The 6,171-nt window shown below is 33.8% G+C and overlaps 1 non-coding gene across 1 annotated transcript; it reads right to left on the bottom strand.

Moving 5' to 3' along the window:
- Nucleotides 1-965: 965 nt before the first annotated feature.
- LOC130842735 (U6 spliceosomal RNA) lies at nt 966-1,072 on the bottom strand. The gene has a single exon (XR_009050535.1). It is a non-coding gene; the product is annotated as a U6 spliceosomal RNA (small nuclear RNA).
- Nucleotides 1,073-6,171: the final 5,099 nt, after the last annotated feature.

Below are 6,171 nucleotides of genomic sequence, written 5' to 3'. Positions count from 1 at the left end.
TATATGTGAGTGATTTTTGAGAGTGCAACACAGAGAGTAAGCTTAATGTGATTTTTTCATTTTAAACCAATTTTCTCGGTTGATTATTCTTTAATTTCACAAGTATTTGTTAAGAAATTTGTTTGGACTGCTCAAAGTCGAAACACAAATCCCTACTCTAGGTTTACTGCTGTCTGTTTCCTACCCAGAAGATTCAAAAAGATTTCACTGATTTTGTTTTTATTTTATTTTTATAAAAAGGTAATACATTCATTTGAAAGTTCAAAAACCAAAGCCGTATAAAAGAGTGTGTACACTGAGAAGCCTTACTCCCATCCCTGTTCCTGTCCATTCCCCCACCCTGTCATCAGGAGTTGGTAAAATTTTTCTGTAAAGGCCCAAGTAATAAATATTATAGGCTTGCAAGCCATGTGGACTCTGTTGCTGTTACTCAATTCTGCCATTGCAGTGCAAAAGCAGCCATAGACAATACAGAAAAAAATAGTATGGCTGTGTTCTAACAAAACTTTATTTCTAGAAATAGGCAGCAGGCCTGCAGCTATTATTTTCTATCCCTGCTACAGGTAATCATTTTTATTAGTTTATTGTTTCTTTATGCAAATATAAGCAAACATAAATATACATTTTCATGACTCTTTCTTATATGAAAGTTAACCTAAGATATACCACTGTTCCATATCTTGAAGTAGTATTTTTATTACATATATTGAATATTTTTCTATTAATTTTTCTATTTTTCTATTAATATTTTTCTAATATATAGAGAATATCCTCACTGTTTCTGTCTGCATTGTAAATACATCATTTCATATGTGTGAAAGTATATGTGAAGGATAGATTTCTAGGCTTGGGATTGCTGGATCAAGAAGTAAATGCATTTGCAATTGGTAAGATATTGCTGGATTCACTGTTGTAGGGGTTTTATCATTTTCACTTTCAGCACAATATATGAAAGTGCCTGTTTTAAAATTATGAAATGCTTCATGAATTGGTATGCCATCCTTGGGCAGAGGCCATGTTAATCTTCTCTGAATCATTCCAATTACACTGTATATGCCGCTGAAGTGAGCACCATGAAGTCATTTTTAATTTAGTAATGGTTGAATGCTTTTGGGTGGCTTGCAGCCAAAGATAGGCCAAACTATAAAACTTCTCTTTCCATTTAGCCTGGAGATGAGAGAGAAAAAAGGATTTTCTGGATAGCAGCAGGCTTTTTCTTTCAGAGTGCTGATTAGAAGGGAGCCACATCTTCCCCTTAAGTTCCAGCAATATATGAATCTGTGCAATAGCTAAAGAGGACATAAATGGCCAGAGTGGTTGAAAGAGTTAATGAAGACCCTATCCTTTGAGCAATTATGCATAAAGATAGAGTTCTCTGCTGATTGTAACTAACATGGACTGCAGTAGGCTTCAGCCAAAAAACGAGGAATGATGCGGAACTGGTTAACAGAAGAGGGTATCTGGTTGGGATCAAGTATATTAAATCGTAATTTTAAAATAATAAAAGAACCAATATTTTAAAGCAGAGTTACATAGGCTAAGCACTTTATCAAGTTACATATTAATTGTCACAATAACTCTATGAAGTATGTATGTTATTATATTTAGTTTAGGGATTTTTAAACTAAGGCAACTTGCCCATTTCTTATGCCTTGTAAGTGCGAATTGGGATCTGATCTCTGCAGCATAGGATCTTTTCTACTGGGCTTTATTGACTTGCTGTTTGTATGGGGGAATAATTTCAGAATTAATTGAGAAAAGAAAAGTAGAATTTTGACAGGATCTAGACTTAGGCAAATACAATTTTTCTGTCTTTATGAAGAAGTCAATCCAATATTAAGGAAGAGGCTTCTAAAATGATAATTGCAATTAACATTCTGGGGCTCAAAGTGCTTAGAGTAGGCCTTTGGCACACTTTGAAGGCTGGGTCCTTGTCAGTTGCAGGTGCCACTGGCTATGCCTGCCCTTAAAACTTTGGAACAAATACTTGAGAGTCTTTTCAAGGAAAAACTTCCCGGGGTTCAGGGATTTTGTTGACCTGGCTTAGAGACTGACATCTTGGAAACTTACACAGAAAACTTCAAGTTTTGTCCTTTGTTTGCTATGGTGGTTCACCCTCATTTGGCTGCTGAGCTGCTTTAGATAGCCACTGGGCAACTGCTTCACCTTAGCTGAGGATGACCCAAGCCTGAATCTCTGGCCACCCCTGACATTCAGCAGCTGTTTTAGCTGCTGGCCAGGAAAAGTTACTTGAGCTGTGGTAAGCCCAGGAGAAGTGGCTTCAATTGTAGCTGTATCCACTCTATATTTTCAAGGCCTAATGGGCGAGGGGGTGCGTTTTTAAAAATCTTACAAGGTCAATTTATAAACTGTGATATACATTTCACTAAGAATAATGCTAAATGTTTCTCCTTTGCACAGAGAAAATAATGTTCCCTGAATGCAATTGTGGGTGGGGGAACTCTCTTCTGCCCTGTCATTCCGTCTCTATTTTAATTGGCTGTGTAATTCACTTTCACTGGAACTGAAAGGCAAGTAGAAGTGTTGGCCAAATGCGGAATCACTGGGCCACTTCATGGAGAATTTAGAGCAAAACATTTTCTCTGCTTTTTTTCCCACCCCTAATTGCAAAGTGCTGCCTATTTTGCAATTCCGGTGTCTAGGTTCTATCTCATGATTAGGGAATTAGGCTAAAGAATAAAAAATGTTTTTAAGAGGCTAAAAACTATTTTTAGTTGAGCATTTATTATGTGTCTGCCTGTATTAAGTACATTTTACCTGTATTATCTCATTTAATTATCCTAATAATCCTATGGGGCAGGTCCCATTCTTTCCCCTACTTTACAAGTGAGGACAGTAACTCAAAATCCATTTGTTCATGGATTTAAACTTGCCAGACTCCAAGGTTTGCAGCAATAGCGTCTAGCTATACTGAAGTCTATAAATATCACAATTTGTACCATAAATTTGATGAATATCTTCTTCATTTTCTAGATTGTTGCAGAGGTCATGCAAATATCTTTTAAGTTCATGCAATTAAACTATGCCAGTATTCCAGTCAAAAATGGCTGAGAGTTTTCTTGAATAATATTCAACTGAATAGCCTTTCCTCCCATCTTCTTCTCTTGTAGGATGCTATATAGATAAGTGATATGGTGGAAATAAAGTATAAAATTCTAACACACTATTCTAAATGTCAGAATTTAGGAGAAAATATGTAGTTGAGCCTTTAGTGTTGTAAGTGGTGTCCATTACTGACATCAGCTCATGGTTCCTTTGTAGAACTGCAGTGTGGGCAGCAGAGGAGCAAGACATTTGCCTTGGTGAGTCAAAAAAAAAGTATTTCAGGATTTTGACATGGAGGAATTTATTTTTAATAGGAAGTTGATCATGTGAAATTGTCATTTCAGTTGGTCCAAAATGGATAAAAATCAGTAGTTTCATATGTTTCAATATATTAGAAGGAGATGCCCTGAAAGTAATCAGAGATCAATAAAGAGGGAGAGACAAGGTGAAAAGTCTAAGCAGGTGGTCAATGTCAAAGTCCAAAGAGAGCGCTGTATGAGAGCAGAATTCACATGGTCTGACTATTCAGGCTGAGTTTGGTGATGATATCTCTGTTGATTATAGGATAGAGACTGAATTCACCACCCTTTTGGAAAGACACCTTTTAACTGGCATGTGTGCTTTGCTCTCTAAACTCTGAGAGAGATCATAAGGAGCTCAATTGATTATAGCACATATTAAACATGTCTTGAAACAAATTTGAATATTCCAAGTAGCTGAATCCTTGACATGTGTCTACTTGGGGGAAGTTAAGCCCTGCATATAAATAAATATGGATCTAAGTCCTTCTGCTAATCTCTTCCAGCATCTTGTTTATTTCCATCAAGTTCTTATTGCAGGTTACAGTTCTTTTATTTGTCTGTTTTCTGTTTACTTTCTGCATAGATAGTAGCTCTAAGAGGATATATATAGCCTTTTTTAAAACTGTATCTACAGCAACTAGTAATATGCCTGCCATTCAATAAGTATTTCATGAATGCATGATTAAATGAATGATTTTTAATGGCTGCACAGTACTGTATTGCAAGGATGTGCCATAATTTATGTAACTAATACCAATGGATAGATATTAAGTCATTTTAAGTTATATGCTATTATAAATAGTGCTAGAATGAGCATTTTGTACATATATTTTTTACATATTTGTCAAATTATTTCCCTATGATAGTGTCTTGAAAGGGAATTTTTTGGATTAAAAAATATGCATTTTAAGGCTTCTGATTTATATTGTCAAAATACTTTTACATGTATATGTATATATACCCATTGAATGGTGGTGCAGTGGTTAAGAATCTGCCTGCCAATACAGGGGACATGGGTTCGATCCCTGCTCCAAGAAGATCCCACATGCAGCGAAGCAACTAAGCCCATGTGCCCAAACTAAGCAATTATATTCCAGTAAAGAGCTTTAAAAAAAAAGATAGGAAATATATATACACAGAATGTAAACATTGATTATCTCTAGACTGTGGTATTATAATTGATGTTTTATCATTGTCTTTATTTTAAAAATTAATTTTGAAATGAGAATATGGTATTCAAAATTCATTAATGTTGTTCCTTTTTCTTTGCCTTAGAAAGAGACAATCAGAATTTTCAGTGTGAAAACTTCACAGTTATTTTTGCATATCACATCTTATTACAATTGTTTCTTTTCTTGACTTGTCACCCTATTATATTTTGAACTTGGTTTATTCATATCTGTAGAAGCGTAGTCTATCAGGAAACATATGGTAGCTGCTTAATACGTGTGTGATGAATGAATTGATAGATTAATGAGTGAATGGTTGCATGTATGACTATTAAGTCCAATTTTACTGTTGAGCCCTAAAGTTTAAATTACAATGAACCTTCAAAGTACAATATTTTTATTCTTTACAAAGACATAATTCAGGGTTGATATAGGAAACTGTACCTTATTTTAGTGATGTTTACTTAATTTTGTCTTGGTTTCCTCAGAGTTTTACCTGACATCCTAGCTACCAATAAATATGTGGTTTCTAAAGTATTATTTTTTATGTTAAAACTAGCTGACTTTAATAATTGTTGCAAGAGAATTTAGATGATCCCAGTAAGTTTCAATTACTTATCTTTCTATCTTGTCATTTTTTTCTCTTTCTGTTCACATAGATAATGTAAAACAAATGTGTACAGTATGAAGATACATTCTAGTTTAGGGCAGTTTTTATGTCTAGGTGTTTTTGCCTAAATGAACCACTCAGAGGGTTGCTTTAAGAGTAATTTTGTGAAAAAAAAATTTGTGTGTGTGTGTGCATGTGTGTGTTCAGGAAGAGGAGAAAATCATGTAGGTAATTATTCAAACCTTGTGATGCACAATAAAATTGACAATGGAGTGAGGTTCTTCAAATTTTTAATAATCACTATTAAATGACCACTTCATTTTCCTTCTTATACTGTATCAGATATTTCTTTATTTTGGAATGTGTTTTTGTGTATTTATGTGTGTGTACATTTTAATAAAAATAATTTTATTTTTATACCTAGAATACAGCTTTTAGATTTTTATTCCTTGGATGGAAATACAATTTTTTTAATGAATTGCCAATTATAAGACAGGTATCTTAATGAAATGCATGAAAAATCTTGTATTTTCTGGCCAGAAATAAGCTTATAGTTAAAAAAAAAAGGCAAATTCTATTTTTGGCAACTAATTTTCTTCTTTTTTTGTACTCCAAATTTCACATTATTTCTTTTGAATTCACTATGAGAATGAATTGAGGAAGCCTAGGGTCCTGAGAAAGAGTGGGCTTTTTATTTTTGTTTTGATAGGAACATGGGTGTTAAAAGACAAGACTTAAAATAGCAACATGATTAGAAACAGCAAAATCCCAAAGAAAGGAACTTTTGTTCCAAGGAATATAGTTATGTAAATGGTATTTTGTATTGATTCATAGAATGGTTTTGGTTTTTTCCATGCATGATAATAATCCTGATTTTAATACTTCACCTTTTATTTGAACCTTTATTGCCTATGTTTGTAATTCTTCTAAATAAATTTGACAATATTGCACCTATGCAACCTGGACTTGTCAATTGGAACCAAACCAACACCAAACAAAAAAAACATAATATAATAAGTAAACA

Source organism: Hippopotamus amphibius, chromosome X (assembly GCF_030028045.1).
Source record: "Hippopotamus amphibius kiboko isolate mHipAmp2 chromosome X, mHipAmp2.hap2, whole genome shotgun sequence".
NCBI classification, from domain to species: domain Eukaryota; kingdom Metazoa; phylum Chordata; class Mammalia; order Artiodactyla; family Hippopotamidae; genus Hippopotamus; species Hippopotamus amphibius.
The sequence above is the reverse complement of the archived record's forward strand: the minus strand, read 5'-3'. Positions and strand labels throughout refer to the sequence as shown.